General features: G+C 41.5%; 2 non-coding genes across 2 annotated transcripts in view; both read right to left on the bottom strand.

Annotated features, from left to right (window-relative positions):
* Nucleotides 1-39, bottom strand: part of LOC143206049 (5.8S ribosomal RNA) — a 155-nt gene extending 116 nt beyond the window's left edge. Inside the window, exon 1 of the ribosomal RNA XR_013008084.1 lies at nt 1-39. This exon is cut by the window's left edge and continues 116 nt beyond it. This is a non-coding gene — a ribosomal RNA (5.8S ribosomal RNA).
* Nucleotides 40-744: 705 nt separating this feature from the next.
* Nucleotides 745-2,733, bottom strand: LOC143206051 (small subunit ribosomal RNA). Its single transcript, XR_013008086.1, has one exon. It is a non-coding gene; the product is annotated as a small subunit ribosomal RNA (ribosomal RNA).
* Between the last annotated feature and the right edge of the window lie 10,886 nt (nt 2,734-13,619).

Genomic DNA, 13,619 nt, shown 5'->3' with positions numbered 1-13,619 from the left:
TCATCGACCCACGAGCCAAGTGATCCACCGTTTAGGGTAATCTTTTTTTAAGTTAGGTTTTAAACGCATATCGAAACGTTTCTATTATAAGACGACGACGACGACGACGCGCGCTCACGTCATAGACAGCGCTTGCGCCCCTTTCGCAGCCGCCGTCGACTTTAAAACGCTCTTACGGTTTATTTTCGTCTTCTCCACTACACACAACGAGAGGAGCGGAGACAGACTACTCGAAATGGTGACGTTCGTTGTAAATTTTCGTCGTCTCACCTCGTACGACAACAAAAGAGCATACGCTGATCATAGTTTGGCAATATTTTCGTAAACTAAATCTCACCCTTTTGGAATGAAACAAACGAAGGGTGATAAGATTTTCGTAAACTAATCACATTACCGATCATCGTATATGTTCGTCGATATGAGGATCGAAACGTCGATTAGAAATATAATTGGCAAAATCGTTTTATTTTGCGCTCGATTTGTCCATTTATAACGAAATCCGTCGTAGGCCGACGATTATTACTCGTCGTCCTATATAACAACATCTTCATCGTATATATCTCCGCTTTCGGGCGTACATCTTTTAAAACCATATATTATAGGTACCCGAAAACAGCTACGTTGACGACGTCGAAATTCGATCGGAACTTCCGAACTTCGTAGATGGCTCTTTAACGTTCGACAATGATTTTTACAGACTTGTACGTTTACCTATTATATATATATAGGCATAACAACACACTGTAATGATCCTTCCGCAGGTTCACCTACGGAAACCTTGTTACGACTTTTACTTCCTCTAAATGATCAAGTTTGGTCATCTTTTCCTACACATCGACGACGCCGAAACGCCATCGCGTGTCGATCCGAAGACCTCACTAAATCATTCAATCGGTAGTAGCGACGGGCGGTGTGTACAAAGGGCAGGGACGTAATCAACGCGAGCTTATGACTCGCGCTTACTGGGAATTCCTCGTTCATGGGGAACAATTGCAAGCCCCAATCCCTAGCACGAAGGAGGTTCAGCGGGTTACCCGGGCCGCTCGGCCAGGGAAGACACGCTGATTCCTTCAGTGTAGCGCGCGTGCGGCCCAGAACATCTAAGGGCATCACAGACCTGTTATTGCTCAATCTCGTGCGGCTAGAAGCCGCCTGTCCCTCTAAGAAGAATAGTTTGTACGCCGACAGTAAAAACCGCGCACGAACCGCGAAACCCGAAAGCAACGCGGCCGGCGGGCCTTTAGGATGTCAAAAAGCGCCTAGTTAGCAGGCTAGAGTCTCGTTCGTTATCGGAATTAACCAGACAAATCGCTCCACCAACTAAGAACGGCCATGCACCACCACCCACCGAATCAAGAAAGAGCTCTCAATCTGTCAATCCTTCCGGTGTCCGGGCCTGGTGAGGTTTCCCGTGTTGAGTCAAATTAAGCCGCAGGCTCCACTCCTGGTGGTGCCCTTCCGTCAATTCCTTTAAGTTTCAGCTTTGCAACCATACTTCCCCCGGAACCCAAAAGCTTTGGTTTCCCGGAAGCTGCCCGTCGAGTCATATTAGGGAACGTCGACGGATCGCTAGCTGGCATCGTTTAAGGTTAGAACTAGGGCGGTATCTGATCGCCTTCGAACCTCTAACTTTCGTTCTTGATCAATGAAAGCGTTTTTGGCAAATGCTTTCGCTTCTGTTCGTCTTGCGACGATCCAAGAATTTCACCTCTAACGTCGCAATACGAATGCCCCCATCCGTTCCTATTAATCATTACCTCGGGGTTCCGAAAACCAACAAAATAGAACCGAGGTCCTATTCCATTATTCCATGCATACAGTATTCAGGCGAAATTTTAGCCTGCTTTGAGCACTCTAATTTGTTCAAAGTAAACGTGCCGGCCCACCTCGACACTCAGTAAAGAGCACCGCGGCAGGATTGAGTTGGGCCGTCGTAACCACGACGCGCACAACACGCACGCCGAAACGCACGCGCGACGGCGACGCGACACGACTAAGCCCACCGGCAGGACGTCTCGCGAAAAACACGCCAGTTAACACCGCGAACGATGAACCGGCGGCGCGAGACACAAATTCGACTACGAGCTTTTTAACCGCAACAACTTTAATATACGCTATTGGAGCTGGAATTACCGCGGCTGCTGGCACCAGACTGGCCCTCCAATTGATCCTCGTTAAAGGGTTTAGAGTGTACTCATTCCGATTACGGGGCCTCGGATGAGTCCCGTATCGTTATTTTTCGTCACTACCTCCCCGTGCCGGGAGTGGGTAATTTGCGCGCCTGCTGCCTTCCTTGGATGTGGTAGCCGTTTCTCAGGCTCCCTCTCCGGAATCGAACCCTGATTCCCCGTTACCCGTTACGACCATGGTAGGCGCAGAACCTACCATCGACAGTTGATAAGGCAGACATTTGAAAGATGTGTCGCCGGTGCGAGACCGTGCGATCAGCTTAAAGTTATTCAGAGTCACCAAGTTGTACGATGACGAGCGCGAACCCGAAACCGATTGGTTTTGATCTAATAAAAGCACTCCTTCCATCTCTGGTCGGAGCTCTGTTTGCATGTATTAGCTCTAGAATTACCACAGTTATCCAAGTAATTGTGGGTACGATCTAAGGAACCATAACTGATTTAATGAGCCTTTCGCGGTTTCACCTTAATTCGGTATGTACTGAGACATGCATGGCTTAATCTTTGAGACAAGCATATGACTACTGGCAGGATCAACCAGGGAACTGTTCTTATTATTTTATCGACACGAAGCAGATAAAACAAATACAGACACAGTTTATTTTATAAGTTTGACTTATAAAGAAACGTGTGCGTAAGACGACGATATATAATATATATCGACGACTAATAAAAAGGAGGTGCATGATAGCGCGCCTAGACGACGGAAAAACCGGTCCGAGGCGCCACGCTCTTACATTTTAATATTAGTTGTCTAATAAAACAAAACGATATCATCATCTTAGACACATCTTTTGTTTTTTTTATACACAACCGATCGACTAGGCACCCAATTATCTCGATTATCGACGACGATCGTCGACTACGTCGAAAATTGGATGCCGCAAAATATCGTTCGGCGTTTATAAGACCTCGAAAAACATTCTCTCCGAACCCTTCGCTAGATAGAAATATATAAAGCGACAAGGAAACCTCGTACGAGAAACGTTTCGTGATTTTTTATTTTATTCTCGCTCGGAGAGCAGAGAGCTATCGCAAAATGTGTTGCTGTTTTATGAACGTTCCGATGAAAAACCGATACGTCCATAAAAATAATAATTCCAATCGCATATGAATCGTGGATCATCTTCTTCTAACGAAGCCGAATGTTCCCGCCGAATTCGCGATCTCGCAGTGATACCGTCGTCGTCGTCGTACGCTTCCCGATATATCGAAAAAAACCGACCAGGAAGAACAACGAAACGACGATACAAAATCGCGAGAGCGTTACGAATATATAATAACACGACGAAATACGCTTTTTATTTAGATAAATAAAAAAATACGGTTCGGATCTTATATATTAACATATAATATGTAATACCACCTTCGCTGATCAAAAGCCACTCGGTAAAAGTGTCACAGCGCCGGTCGACCCGACCCGTCGTATCCGTCTCTCGTATCGCCCCACGTAGAAGCGCACACGATTTAAGCGCGGGTCTCTCGCCAGCTATCGGAAATGTATGGGTGTTTTAGAACAGATCGTTTATACGGACGTTGCGCAAATTTTTCGTTTTTACGTCTGCCCGTTCTCGTTATTATCGGAATGTTCCGATGAATAAACTTTAGCTTTAGACAACGTGAACTTCTAAAGCAATAATTTTAACCTCTCGTGTTAATACGTCCTCAGGCCGTTTCTAGACTGCCGATCACGTTCTTTAAAAGTCGGAAAATTCCGATCCATAAAATTATGCTAGTAGAATGTAAAGATCCTTCATAGGATGGATACTGTCACATATCGATACGGCGATCGGAGTAAAACTGTTCTCACGTATTTCAGGACATTTTAGGTTGTTACGTCGGCCCGTTCGTTATTATCGGTATATACCTATGAATAAATGTTTTGCTTGTAGAACGTAAGATTCCAAAAGAATGATTCGCCGAAACGATGGTGCACCCTTACGATCGGATATTTGCCGCTTATTGGCCATTTTCTATAATTCATCCGTTAGATATCGTTTATCGACTACGGATAAGGTTTTCCGATATCAGAATGTTCCTAAGGATGATTCGAAAGTGATTTGAACGAAGAATTTGATAGAATGAATCCTTTATTTATCCATTGAGTACAGGGTACGGAGTGTCTGCGGGGTCAGCTAATATATTATATTTCTCTCTCGACGTAATGGTAACTCGAAGTCCGAACCGCGCTCATGAAGCTCGGTTTCAATCCAATCCATGTTGGTCGGTTCCTCGAGAGGAACGCCGTATCTTCGCGGTCGACCGCCTAATGAATCAGGTGGTAAAAGTCCAAGCCCAGCGCGGCAACGGCAGGCGCGTTCAACGTTTTAACTGCCAATTCTACGGTCATTCATCGGCCAACTGTAAAGCCACTCCGGCCTACGTCAAGTCCCAAAGACAGAAATTCCCCGCCGAAATGCACCAACTGTTGAGAACCATACACCGCAAATTACTCGGGATGCAAGTGCCGACCTACTCCAAAAACAACCAAACCCAAAAGACCAATTCCTCCCCCCACTCATGTACGGGGAACTCAAGATAACAGTCGTCTGGCTGGTCTGGATTCCACTAGAACACGAACCCGATCTCCATTGGCGAAATACTCTTCGGAACATATTCAGATGACCAAGGAGATTTTCAGGCCATTTTCAACGCCATCAACCACACAGCTATTGGAAGAATTACTATCGGCCGGGATAATAGATGAGTTGGAACTTGGGCTTATTGCTCCAAGCGAACCAACTCACTACTCCTCCAATCGACCGACAATAATTGACTTTTTTATCTATCAAAATTCGAATCAAGCCTCTGACCTGCAAGTACTCCAAGATATCGATTCTGACCACAGGCCTATCCTCCTCACCCACCATCAGCGATTTTCCACTGAGTTCCACTGTCCCCAAGCAAGGTCAACCTAGTAAACGAAAAAAAAAGTATCTTCTCTTTGACGATCCTCATTATATTAGGACGATAGTTCCATTCTAAATTCTTGATTAATTACAGTTCCTATTTGTTCATTTCGAGACGTTCCCGTGATTAATACTTATCGTGTAGAAATTAGCCACAATCCACAATTAGCCACAGTTAGGAAAAATAAATTAATTATCATATAGTCATAAACGTAATAAAAATGAATACACATATTTTCGAAGTCACTCCAGAAATACTTTACCTTATTTTTAAATAACAATCTCGGGCCGTACCATTTTTACAAAACTTATTCTATATACTTACTATATAACAGATTATAATGATATAATATAATTCAATACAATAACTACAATATATATATATATATCTGAAAATTCTGTTTTTATAAAATGTCAGCTACTGTTTAACATTTCATTTTTTAAAATGTATATCCAATTGTGGTTCTGAAAAGAACCGATTTTGCAGGTAAGTAGTATATTGAAACACACATAGGTATGTGAATTAATTTACTTAGAACTGGTATATTTGGTGACTGCTTTGGTACCTTCGCTAACGGCGTGCTTAGCCAACTCACCGGGTAACAATAACCTAACGGCGGTTTGGATTTCTCTGCTCGTGATCGTTGATCTCTTATTGTAATGGGCGAGACGCGACGCTTCGGCGGCTATCCTTTCGAATATATCGTTCACGAAAGAATTCATGATCGACATGGCCTTGCTGGAGATACCCGTATCGGGATGAACCTGCTTTAAAACTTTGTATATGTAAATCGCATAGCTTTCCTTCCTCCTGCGCTTCTTTTTCTTGTCGCTCTTAGAGATATTTTTCTGGGCTTTTCCGGCTTTCTTGGCCGCCTTACCGCTTGTCTTCGGTGGCATTTCGAAATAAAAATCCCGACGTCTCACGTACCTCAAAGAGTACTTAACTAAAAAAATGCCTTTAATTCTAGAACTTATAACATTCGAAGGAACACTTCTAAGCCCCGCCCATAGCCCGAGTTAGAGTCTGATTGGTCGCGTATGATATAACGAGTTTGGCTCGCGGACAAAATTCCAGGCCGATCTGTAAGAAATTTCCAGTACCGTTTTTGATTTAAAGGTGAGCAGTATCTAACAACGATCGAGATTAACATGTCCGGACGTGGTAAAGGCGGAAAAGTGAAGGGAAAGGCGAAGTCTCGTTCCAATCGTGCGGGATTACAATTTCCTGTCGGTCGTATTCACCGACTTCTAAGGAAAGGAAATTATGCCGAACGCGTAGGGGCCGGTGCTCCCGTTTACTTAGCTGCCGTAATGGAATATCTGGCGGCCGAAGTTCTCGAGTTGGCGGGTAACGCCGCTAGAGACAACAAGAAAACAAGGATTATCCCTAGGCATTTACAATTGGCCATCAGAAACGACGAGGAATTGAATAAACTGTTATCTGGCGTTACTATTGCCCAGGGCGGCGTCTTGCCTAACATTCAAGCAGTATTATTGCCTAAAAAGACAGACAGCAAAACCAAATAGATAACGCAAACCGTTTAAAGTTTTGCATACGCCCTTTAATATCGGTCCTTTTCAGGGCCAACAAAATCGTATAAAAAAGAAGTTAGAATACGCGTTCTTATTAAAGAATAAATATTAACTAGAAAATTTATAAATAATCTGATCTGTACTGAATATTCCTTTATTACTGTTTTAGAGTATCGATCGATCGGTTCCCTAATTAGTTACGGCTCTATCTAGAAAATAATCATTTAAGTAATAATAAGATAATAAATAAATTATATAAATATTCTTTCTTTTATAAAGTTATATTGTGGTTCTGAAAAGAACCGTTTTTTTTTCTATTAAAAAAATACGGTCTTGGACGAACGTATTTTTTAGGGAAGTCGTAGCACGTCCAGGAGTGTCGGGATATTTGTAATTTTCAACTCCGTGTCTTCTTGATCTGACGATGAAATGTGTCGCCTGTTTAATATATCGTCATACGTAGTAGAAATAGTTTTATTTCTTTTTCTTTGGTGATACTGGTTTTTTAGTTTTCGCACCTTCACCAGCGGCAACACGAACAGTTGAGGTCGTCGTCTTAGCACTTTTCGGTTTAGGCGCCTTGGGCTTTTTCGTAGGTCCGGCTTTATTAGATTTTTTCGCTTTGGAAGGCGATTTCGGGGATCTTGCGGCCGTGTTGCTTTTTGCTGCTTTCGAAGATGAACTATTAGCGGCGGCATTGGAAGCGGACGTAGTCGTGGCGGCGGTAGATTTCTTTCCTGTTTTCTTTTCGACGGCTTTTTTGGCAGAAGCTTTTTTCTCGGCCAAAGTTGCAGATTCACCTTTCTTACTTTTAGCTGTGGTTTTCTTAGTTGAGGCGGAGGCGGCGGTCGTCTTTTTTTCCGTTTTCTCTGAGGTTTTTTTGGCAGACGCTTTTTTACCACCGGCTGTCGTAGCTGTCGCGGCACCTCCTACTGGTTTTCGTTTATTTTTCTGTCCGGTTTTGGCAGTGGCCGTTTTTCTTTTCTTCGTACCTGCGGCTGTCGTACCTCCTGCTTTACGTGCCGAAGCCGCTAATTTAAATGATCCGGAAGCTCCTTTGCCCTTCGTTTGTACCAAAACACCCGAAGCGATCCACGTCTTTATATATTTCTTTATAAAGGGCGATAATTTGTCAGCATCCACTTTGTAATTGGCCGCTATGTATTTTTTAATAGCTCTGAAGGAAGTTCCGCCTTTCTCTTTCAATCCTTTAATTGCACTCGTTACCATATCAGCGATCGGAGGATGACTAACTTTCGATTTAGAACTCTTCGCCTTGCTCGAAGTGGATTTTTCTTTCTTCCCTCCTGCAGACGAACCTGCGCTACCGGCTGTAGCTGATGCGGCTCCCGTAGCCGACACCGAAGATGAATTCGACCCGGCCGGTGTGCCTGTTGACGATGCGTTAACAACGGCGGCGGAATTTCCTCCACTCCCTTGATTCGACGAAGGAGAAACCGCTTGTCCGCTAATATCGACGTCCGACATTCTGATATAATTTCTTAATTTTCTTATAAGAACGTTCTAATCACGATTCGTTTGACAAAGTTACGTACGTGCGTATGCTTCTCGTTCGCGTATTTTAACTGTCTGACGGTCGCTCTCATTTAATGCGTACCCTATATGATATGAGCCGAACGGAGGACTGAACGGTCGAGCGCGAACGACGTTCCATATTCCGGCTTCGTCGAAACGTTCATCGAGCTTGGAACCGTTTACTTATTTCTCATATTAAATACATAAATCCTTTAGAATATCATACGATTTATGTTCGAGGCGTTAAAAGATAAAACGTAGTAGAAGTAGCAAACTTTACCAATAAATTTTACGTTGACTATCGTCTTAGAAGGAAGCACAAAATCAAGCGTTGCTCTCGATTCCGTCGAAACTACCAATTTACATTCGAGTTATAGACTTTCGGTTATAACTATGAAAATATATCTTTTCAAATCTACGTCCCCCGATATATCGTCTTTTGATATAAATGCAATTCCGTACAGATCTAATGCTATTATTGGAGAAACGAGACATATTATTCCTAATTGATGCGGTACAGATTGTTCGTTGTCCAAAACGAATCTATATCGAAACGTACCGTTGTCGAATTAACTGTAAGAAAACAATGACATGAAAATTAACCGATCCTATACTAATATACTTCTTATTTAACGGTTTCTTAACACCATCCGAACTCTGGGTTACAATCGAACGTATCGGGTGAGCAACGATATCGAGACGTCTATAAGAATATCGTGTCAAACCCTTCTGTATCGATACAATGCTCATATATATTATAGTATATTTTGCTTCTTTAGTTGAAATCTGTTTTCATAAATAGTTATCTAAAGTCAATAAATACATGGAACGCGATCTCCATACATACGTGCGTAGAACTACCGTACCTTCTTTGAAATCTTAAGGATTCTCCAAGCTCATCGACGCGAAGTTTATCTCGGAGTATTTTCTCTCTAAAGGAAAACTATATTAAAGCTTCAACGAAGATTCGGTATTCGATTGTTCACCATCATTTACATTCTTGTCATTAACCTAACATTTATTATGAAATCTTATTTTAAACTTTATCTATCTTTTTATATTACGATCGTCTATTATAATGCAGTATATTTGTTACTTTACAAGTAAATCTTAGATGAAAGGAGCAGATATTTAATAAAATTTAACGTCATCTTAGTCCATTTTCGAATAATAAATTTCTTTTTTTATGCTAGTAAATTTGTGGCTCTGAAAAGAACCGTTGTTTTCTTTAGTTGAATAGATACGTTGTTCTGTTTTAATTGGTCAGCATATATAATACTTTATTTAACCGCCAAATCCGTATAGGGTTCGTCCTTGGCGTTTGAGGGCGTATACTACATCCATGGCAGTAACGGTTTTCCTTTTGGCGTGTTCGGTATAAGTGACGGCGTCTCTGATAACGTTTTCCAAAAATACTTTTAATACACCTCTGGTTTCTTCATAAATTAGACCGGATATACGTTTAACTCCACCCCGCCTAGCCAATCTTCTGATGGCGGGTTTCGTAATACCTTGGATATTATCACGAAGCACTTTACGATGCCGCTTAGCGCCTCCTTTTCCCAAACCTTTACCACCTTTACCTCTGCCCGTCATGATTTATTCAATTTAGTATTAAAAGAAAGCAAATTTATAATCGAATTGTGCAGCGTACACCTCGAATACTACGGGTAACTATTTCAATTTCAAATCCTACCATGGGTTTTGTTGAGTTCGAATCGGGTCCCGCCCACAGATGCTAGCCGGACCAATCAGAATATCTTCACACATTATTAAAAAGGGAGATTTCTTTGACACCTTCGATCAGTTTCCAAAAGTTCGTTGGTGCTTGCGCTTGTAATTCTTCCTACACGTTTGAAGTCAGACCCGTTTAGACGATGGCTCGTACCAAGCAAACTGCTCGAAAATCAACCGGAGGTAAGGCTCCCAGAAAACAATTGGCTACTAAAGCAGCCAGGAAAAGCGCTCCCGCTACCGGTGGTGTTAAAAAACCGCATCGTTACAGACCCGGTACGGTCGCTCTAAGAGAAATCCGACGCTATCAGAAGAGTACCGAATTATTGATTAGGAAATTGCCTTTCCAACGATTGGTTCGCGAAATCGCTCAGGATTTCAAGACCGATTTACGTTTCCAAAGTTCGGCAGTGATGGCTTTGCAAGAAGCTAGCGAGGCCTATTTGGTTGGTCTCTTTGAAGACACCAATTTGTGTGCGATCCATGCTAAACGAGTAACTATCATGCCTAAGGACATTCAATTAGCCAGACGCATTAGAGGCGAACGTGCATAAATGCTACGGCTGTCCTATATTAAGGTCGTTTTTTGTATTTATATGAAAAAAAAAGGTTCTTCTCAGAACCACCAACTTCTATTAGAAAAAAGAGACATTGATATTTTTTCCGTTTATATGACGCTTTAGTTATAATATTTGTGAATTGAATTTAGAATATTATGCTCACAAATATATTGTGAATATTGAGGAATCCTTAGTAATAAGGTGTGAACACCTGCTGGATTGACTTGAAGTTTATATCACGATAAGAAAGGGGTATCACATATACTGTTATTATGTTACCGTAAAGGAATGAATATATAAAATAAAATATTTTTTTCTGGATATTTTAACATTTTTATGAACGATTACTATATTTTAATTTATTTGACTTCGTATATATCCTATCTTCTTAACAATAGTTTATTTCTTTTTTTCTTCTTTAAACATTTTGGGGCTCTGAAAAGAGCCGTTTTCCACCCTTCATATTATTATGATCACCTTCAAAATAATATATTTCGTTTACTTAGAACTGGTATATTTAGTGACAGCTTTGGTACCTTCGCTAACGGCATGCTTAGCCAATTCACCGGGTAACAATAACCTAACGGCGGTTTGGATTTCTCTGCTCGTGATGGTCGATCTTTTATTGTAATGGGCGAGGCGCGACGCTTCGGCGGCTATCCTTTCGAATATATCGTTCACGAAAGAATTCATAATCGACATGGCCTTGCTGGAAATACCCGTATCGGGATGAACCTGCTTTAAAACTTTGTATATGTAAATCGCGTAGCTTTCCTTCCTCCTACGCTTTTTTTTCTTATCGCTCTTAGAAATGTTTTTCTGGGCTTTTCCAGCCTTTTTTGCCGCTTTACCGCTTGTCTTCGGTGGCATTTTAAACGAATGAGATTCGCGACCTACCCATACAGCAAAAGATAAAAGACTAAACCGAAATATACCTATAGTCGTTTAATTATTTGATAAATGACGCTACACTTCTAAGCTCCGCCCATTCTTGGCGTTATGTCGTAGAAAGCTCTGATTGGTCGAGTAGGAAACGTACTAGTGTTTTGAGAAGTTGCCGAATAAAAGCTATTCGCTGGACAGTTCACTGCCAGTTGTTCATTCGTTGTCGAAAGGACGTGAGCGTTGTCGCCATTAGTTTTTCGGTTATTTTTAGTTTAAAAAAGTTAGCAATACAATGTCTGGACGTGGTAAGGGTGGAAAAGTGAAGGGAAAGGCGAAATCTCGTTCCAACCGAGCGGGATTACAATTTCCTGTTGGCCGTATTCACCGGCTTTTAAGGAAAGGAAATTATGCCGAACGCGTAGGGGCCGGTGCTCCCGTCTACTTAGCTGCCGTAATGGAATATTTGGCGGCCGAAGTTCTCGAGTTGGCAGGTAACGCCGCTAGAGACAACAAGAAAACAAGGATTATCCCTAGGCATTTACAATTGGCCATCAGAAATGACGAAGAACTGAACAAACTCCTCTCCGGTGTTACTATAGCCCAGGGCGGCGTTCTACCAAACATCCAGGCCGTATTGTTACCGAAAAAAACAGATAGTAAAACCAAATAAGTTACATGAGCCTTAGGGTTTTTGTGTCGTACAAAAACCTTTTAACTATCGGTCCTTTTCAGGACCACCAAAATAATAAAACAAAAAAAGAACTTAAAATTAAAACTCATATTATGACTTGCACTTACTAATTATTTAAAATATTCTAATAAACAGTTTAAGTACTTTAAAGATTGTTTTTTGGGTGTGTAAGATAAATTAAGAGACATTCCAATACCAATAATTATCGTTTTATTAAACAACAATTAAGTCGAAATAATATGAAGGATTTATTTCTAGCGGTTCTCCTTTAGTAAAATCGAACCGTATTATAACATCGCGCCTTGTATATAATCTATGTAATTAACGATGAATTTAAGGGGCGGTCTATTTATTAAGTATAGAGTTTTGGAATCCAAACCCTCAAATAATTAGGGCCAGTTATACTTAAATTATTATTTTAAATAAAATTATGATGATTGTAATGATTGAAAGATTATCCTTAAATCCTAATAGAGCTTCCGTTTTTTAAATATCGATAAATTTGTGGTTCTGAAAAGAACCGTTGTTTAATTTTTCTAAAATTAATTTTGAGGGTCACATTTCACGTTAGTTCGCGAATAAAATGTGACTTAACCTCCAAACCCGTATAATGTACGTCCTTGACGTTTCAAGGCGTATACTACATCCATTGCGGTAACGGTTTTTCTTTTGGCGTGTTCGGTATATGTAACGGCATCTCTGATGACGTTTTCCAAAAACACTTTTAAAACACCTCTGGTCTCTTCGTAAATCAGACCAGATATACGTTTTACGCCGCCTCGTCTAGCCAATCTTCTAATGGCGGGCTTCGTAATACCTTGGATATTATCACGAAGCACTTTACGATGCCGCTTGGCTCCTCCTTTTCCCAAACCTTTACCACCTTTACCTCTGCCGGTCATCTTTTATCGAACCTAATACAAAAAAAATAAATGATCTCGAATAAGTAGCGCGCTCACAACACGAGTGCTACGGACAACTGTTGTCGATTACATTCAATCAGCCCGGTTTTGTAGACTTAGGATTGAGTTCCGCCCACTGGCACAAAACGGACCAATCAGATTAGATAACATGTTATAAAAAGGACTCTCTGATTTTATGACCGAATCAGTCCGAAAGGGGTCGCCGTCGTTTGCGTTTGTTAATTTTTCTCATTACCTCTATTTTAAAAATATGGCTCGTACCAAGCAAACTGCGCGAAAATCAACAGGAGGTAAAGCTCCTAGGAAACAATTGGCTACCAAAGCGGCCAGGAAAAGCGCTCCAGCTACCGGTGGCGTTAAGAAACCACATCGCTACCGACCTGGGACGGTCGCTTTGCGGGAGATTCGTCGTTATCAAAAGAGCACCGAATTATTGATTAGGAAATTACCTTTTCAACGATTGGTTCGCGAAATCGCTCAAGATTTCAAGACCGATTTACGTTTTCAAAGTTCGGCGGTAATGGCTTTACAAGAGGCCAGCGAAGCTTATTTAGTTGGCCTTTTTGAGGATACTAATTTATGTGCGATACATGCAAAGCGAGTAACCATCATGCCCAAGGATATTCAGCTAGCCAGACGTATCAGAGGCGAACGTG

This window comes from Rhynchophorus ferrugineus, unplaced genomic scaffold, assembly GCF_030347505.1.
Source record: "Rhynchophorus ferrugineus isolate W39M unplaced genomic scaffold, kcgeb_rfMv2 rfM530, whole genome shotgun sequence".
Taxonomy (NCBI): domain Eukaryota; kingdom Metazoa; phylum Arthropoda; class Insecta; order Coleoptera; family Curculionidae; genus Rhynchophorus; species Rhynchophorus ferrugineus.
The sequence above is the reverse complement of the archived record's forward strand: the minus strand, read 5'-3'. Positions and strand labels throughout refer to the sequence as shown.